The sequence below is a fragment of the Sceloporus undulatus genome, chromosome 2, assembly GCF_019175285.1.
Source record: "Sceloporus undulatus isolate JIND9_A2432 ecotype Alabama chromosome 2, SceUnd_v1.1, whole genome shotgun sequence".
Taxonomy (NCBI): domain Eukaryota; kingdom Metazoa; phylum Chordata; class Lepidosauria; order Squamata; family Phrynosomatidae; genus Sceloporus; species Sceloporus undulatus.
In genome coordinates, this window is record NC_056523.1 from 4,169,034 (window position 1) to 4,174,849 (window position 5,816).

The 5,816-nt window shown below is 39.4% G+C and overlaps 1 long non-coding RNA gene across 1 annotated transcript in view; it reads left to right on the top strand.

The window, feature by feature from the left end:
- Positions 1-65: 65 nt before the first annotated feature.
- The window catches only part of LOC121923060, a 9,572-nt gene continuing 3,821 nt past the window's right edge, over positions 66-5,816 (top strand). Inside the window, exons 1-2 of the long non-coding RNA XR_006102282.1 lie at positions 66-315; positions 3,244-3,330. This is a non-coding gene — a long non-coding RNA (uncharacterized LOC121923060). The remainder of the gene's footprint in view (positions 316-3,243; positions 3,331-5,816) is intronic.

Here is a 5,816-nt window from a genome sequence, read left to right on the forward strand (position 1 = left end):
TGTTTCATGGCCCTTCAAATCAAGCTGATCTTCCTTAGCTGGTGGACTCTTTTTTTCCTGGTGTTTTTTTTTTTTTTTTTGGACAATGCCGTTTTGGCCAATACAATTCCCAGGGATAGAAAATTGCATTAGGATTAGTATCTTTTAATATCAGCAGAACAAGAGATCTACTCTGGGCTTTAGCCTGAACCTTTGTTGGAATATTACTCCAATAGCATGTCTTCCTGTGTTTAGGTGCCAGTGGGACAGCCTAAAAGAGGAAGAGGAAGACCTAAAGGAAGGAAATACAAGAGTCCATCTCAAGCAGCTCAAAAGGTGAGATTACTCCAGAACAAAAGATTGGCTTACTTTGTTATCCAGTCATTAAACAATAACCAAAGGGTTTCATGTATTTAACTTCTAAACTGCAAAGTATGTGCTATTTTAGTATGTTGGAACATTGTAGGAGAATCCTGGGTATTTTAGGGTCGGTTAGGGACTGCAGGGCTGTCAGAGAATGGAACCCAAGTTGTTTTAACTTGCAAATCCATTTTGGCTGCTGAAAACATAAATAACACACTATACATCCCTTTTGAATGTGTGCAAAACTAAATTAACACACTATAATTCTTTGATGCAGGGGTCAGACTAGAGAACCCTCAGATCTCTCTACCAAAAGCATGAGACTTGATGATCCTTAATTTTGTTTTTTGTGGGTTTTTTGGGCTATGTGGCCCGAAAAACCCACAAAAAACTATGTATGCCGGCCATGAAAACCTTCGACTTTACATCCTTAATTTTATTTCCTACATGGAACTAAGTTACCCTCTGATTCCTTTTGTGCAGGCTTGACTAGATGGCCGTCAGGTTTCTTTCTCATAGTGGTCAGAATAGATGACTCTCAGATTCATTTCCCTCAGGAGTCAGACTTGATGACCTTGGATTCCATTCCTGTAGGGGTCAGATTAGATGACCATTCAATTCATTGCCCTCACAGGTCAGACTAGAAGGCCCTTGAATTTCTTTCCAGCTGGGAGAAGACTAGAAGACTCTTAGAATCCCTTACTAAAGTGACTGGACTAAATGATCTTTGAATTTTTTTCAAGCAGAGGTCAGATTAGATGACATTCTATTATTTCCCTCAACCGTCAGACTAGATGACCCTGGCCAGACGCCATCTGAATAGATGGATGTCTGATTCTTTTGCTGGACTAGATAAATCTCAGACTTCTTTCCCATTAGGGCCAGACTAGATGACTCTTGGATTTCTTTCCTATTGGGGTTGGACTAAATTACCTTTAGATTCCTTTCTGGCAGGGTCAGACTAGATGACTGGTAGATTTATTTCCTGTAGGGTCAGACTAAATGACCCTCAGATTCCCACAAGGACTGACTAGATGACCCTCAGGATTTTTCTCCATTAGGATCAGACTAGAATGATACTTGGTTTTCTTTTCTATGAGGGTCGGACTAAATAACCTTTGTATTCCTTTTCTGAAGGGGTCAGGCTAGATGACCATCTGATTCATTTCCTTCAGGTCTTAGACTAGATGTTCCTTCCAAGTCTTCCTTCAGGAGTCAGACTAGATTACCCTTGATTTCATTCCTCAAGAGTTCAGGCTAGATGGCTTTTTGGATTTCTTTCCAGCAGGGGGTTCAGACTAGATGACCTTCAAATTCCTTTCTTGTAAGTCTTCTTTCCTATTAGAGCAGACAAGATGACCCTTGGATTCCTTTCCTACACGGCAGTGGGGCGGGGCGTTGGACTAAATGATCTTTGGATTCTTTTTCCTGCATGGGTCAAACGAGATGACTCTTAGATTTCTTTCCTGCAAGGGTCAGACTAAGTGACCTTCAGATGTCTTTCCCTCAAAGGTCAGCCTAGATGACTCTTGGATTCCTTGGAGTCAAACTAGTTGATTCTCAGATTCTTTTCCCTTAGGCTCCCCCCTATCTCCCCACGTGGGTATGGGGGATTCAAGTGATGACATCGCCCAACACAGACCCCCAAGGAGGAATCTGGCATAAAGCTTCACTGGCCCTTTACACCAAACTGGTGGTGTTGGCGGCTGAGGATAGGACGAGCCCTTGGAAGCAAGACAAAAGGAGCCATGGCCAGCCTCTTTCTTGCCTCCCTGACTCTTTTTCCTTCAACACCAGAGGGCTGGAAGGGAAAGCGGGTAACAGGAGAAAGAATCTAAGTATTTAATTATTTAAATCGAAGTATTTAATTAGAAAAAGTAAAAATAATTCTCTGAAGATGCCAGCCATAGATGCTGGAGAAACGTCAGGAATAAACTCTTCTAGAATATGGCCACATAGCCCAAAAAACCCACAAAAACCTATAAAAATAATTCTTCTTTCGTTCAATTCCTCACAAAACATACAGGAACTGCATTAAGTCTAATCTTTTTAAAGTCATTAAATGGCATTGTGGTATTGTGTGTGTCGATGCAAGTAAGCATCAATCATCACTTCATTCAGCCTGTTCATCTTAATTTCTACCTTTCCTTCTATGCTTCCTCTTCTCTTCCCATTTTGCTTTCCTCATCTTCCTAACACCTTCCACTAAATTCACTTCCTCTTCCTTTCCATACTTCATTCCTTCCTTTCCACTCTCTCTCCTTTATACTGCCTTCATTCTCATTCCTCTTTTCTCTCTCCTTACTTCCTCATACCGTCTTCACATTCTCTCTTCCTTCTAATTTACCTACTTTAACCTTCTACACTGTCTTGCACTTTCATTCTATCTTCCTTCTCACCGGTTAACAGTTTATTTCTTTGCTCTCTTTTTTGGCTTTCTATTGCTGTTCTTTCTGTTGAAACTGATTCTATCTTCTTTCTAAAAAAATTCTGTTATATTCTATGCTAACTTATTCTAGCTACTACTTATTACTACATTTATTTATTTATTATTTTTTATATTTTATTCAGTTTTGTTTTATTTTCTTATTTTCATACATTTCATACATGAGCTTCATGAGCTAACCAAATAAAAGATATTCAACTTGTATATAATTACATGTATATGTGTACACACACGTATATGCTTATATATATATTTTACTTAGTCAAGAAGAGAAACCTATTGTTGCAATATTCCCATTTCAAAACCTTGGAAAGGGCAAGATCTCAAATACCTGTGCTGTTGGATGTATTTCGATTCTCTATACAACTTGATAACCTTGTCAACAGGGAATACCTTTACCTTTACTTTACCTTTATTGAAATCCTTGCCTCAATAGCCTGTCTTCCTATATTTAGCAACCAACAGGAGAGCCAACTCCTAAAAGAGGAAGAGGAAGACCTAAAGGAAGTAGAAAGAAAAGTCTACCTATAACAGCTCAGCAGGTAAGAAAGCAAAGATGGGCTCCAGAAAACTCAGTGACATTTCTGCCTTAAGGTTGTTGCCGTAAGTTGGAAACCACTTGTAGGCACACAAAATCAATTTTCTTTTGCATTCAGGATGGTACAGTCAAAGAAATAAATCTTAACTACTGAGAAACATGAATATTCTGAATGTCTCACAATAACCATTCAAAGTCTCCAGGTTTCTTATATACATTTGTCCCTCCATTTTTGCGGAGGATCTGTTCTGGACCCTCCTGCAGAAATGGAAATTTGCAAATATTCAAGCCTCATTAGCTAAGTTTTCTGTATCATAAATCAATGAACCTTTGCTTAAAAACAAAGAAAAAGTGTTAATTCCCCAAAGTTTTTTAAAAAGGTCACCCCCCAATCAAAAATTTGTATTACATAGTGCATATTATGAGGTATATTATGTAGTGTAGTATGTATTGTATAACTGGCTATACAAGTATATGGAATTATATTCAATTATGCATAATTTTATAATTTATACATTTATAGAACAATTTTGAGCTTTATAAACATGATTCAAACAGTTTAGAACACGTTTAAACCTGTTTTTTGTATTTAATAGTGTAAAGCAATGTCACACATGAAGAGTTACAATATCATACAGAAGAACAAACATACTTGGACCAAAAATCTTGTTCAATTTCAGCAGCCACATAAAAAAAGAAGTAACATGACTTTAGAAGAATTTTCTCTAGCAAATAAAAGCAGAATACCACTGCAAACACAAATTATTGGGAGATACCAATTTCTTGGAGTAGACATTAAAGATAGAAATGATCGAGTAGCGGAAATTTCTAAGAAAATTACTAAATTATGGGAAACAAATTATATTTTCCACATGTGTCGGATCTGGTGATACGATCAAAGCTTGACAAGGTGCTAAAGGTTTATGATGAATGTGTTAAGAGGGGGAAATATGATGCTCTGGATAAAGTTTTTGATATTATAAAAATAGAAGGGGAATGGTTATCTAGCGAAGAGAAATGTACCTTCTACAAGTGGAAATCAAGGGAGCAGTTGGGTAGTCAACAAGTAAAATTGCAAAGATACCCATCAAAAAGACGAAAACTTCAAGATCTATCACTGCCATCAACATCTTATGATCTTGAAGTTACTGCTATTGGATCTGAAACTTAGTCTGAAGAATCTGAATATGGAACTGATGATAAGAATATTTAAAAAGGTTTTTGTAAAGGTATAGTGTTTAAATGTTTATAGTACAACAATACATATTTTAATGTGATAAATAAATAGGCTACTATGTTTCTATGGAAAAATCATGTATTCCATTCTTTTTAATTTTGGGGTGACATTTTTTTTAAGACAGGTAAAAATTAATAGGTTTTTAATTGTTTTTAGGCAAAAGTTCATTGAAAAATGATACAGGAATATGAGGTTGTGAAACTTTCATACCCCTAATGCCCATGCACTCTTGTGTTCAGCTCTGCGCATGTGCCATGGGCGCACGCCTTCCCTGCTTGCAGTCTGCAAAAGATTGAGAATGCAGACCCATGAAAATGGAAGGACTACTGTATTACTATACTATATATTTCTTTTTTGAACTGCCACTGCTGTGGACCCTGAAGGAGTTAGAGTCATCGTTGGCAGTCCCAGCAGCTGGTGAGGTGCCATCCCTCCATTCCAACTGCCACTGCTGTGGACCCTGAGGTAGAGAAGAGCATAAAACACCCCAGTGAAGTTGTGAGCTATGCTGGCGGTGGTATAATAGCCACCAGTAGGGACTCCTGTGCCAGACAAGTCACAACCGAAGGGTCTGACCAAGAGCGCCAAAGGGCAGGATGGGCTCTCTAGCCTTATGGCAACCATCCTAGGAGAAGGAAAAGTCTAATCCCAAACCTGGGCAGATGGTGCTCGTCTAACCCTGTAAGGTCAATCATCTAAGAGAAGGAAACTCTAATCAAACCTATGACCCGAGGACCTCGCTGCCACCGTCCTTGCTTGTCAAGGCCTCAGCAGTTCAACCTCTGGTTTAAAGGGTGAGGCCAGTTCTGTGCACGATGCGCTCCATCAGAAAAATCCATTGCAGAGGCTCGAAGGACACATCCAATCTCCGAAAAAGTCCTGTAGTGATAGGCGAGGGACGAAACTGCAGGTGTAAAGATGCACCAGAAGCCGCAGATCCAACCCTGCATGCAGGCGGTTCAGGACTTTGATCGCTTGAGACTGACTGGGGATGACAGTCTTGTTCGGCAGCATCCTGAATGACCAAGCAGCCTTTTTTAAGGAGAGCACTGCTTGCTCCATATGGAGAGGGGCCTAGAAAAGGTGGCCTAAAGATCACCAACAATGATCCGCCCTGGCCTCGCATCGGGAGGCATGGAGATGCGCTATCTACAATGCTGCAGCCTTTTTCGAAAACTCATGCCGAACGAGTCTTGAAGAGAAACAACAACACAGAAAGAACCATAACTTGGAAACATCACCCGAGGAGACAT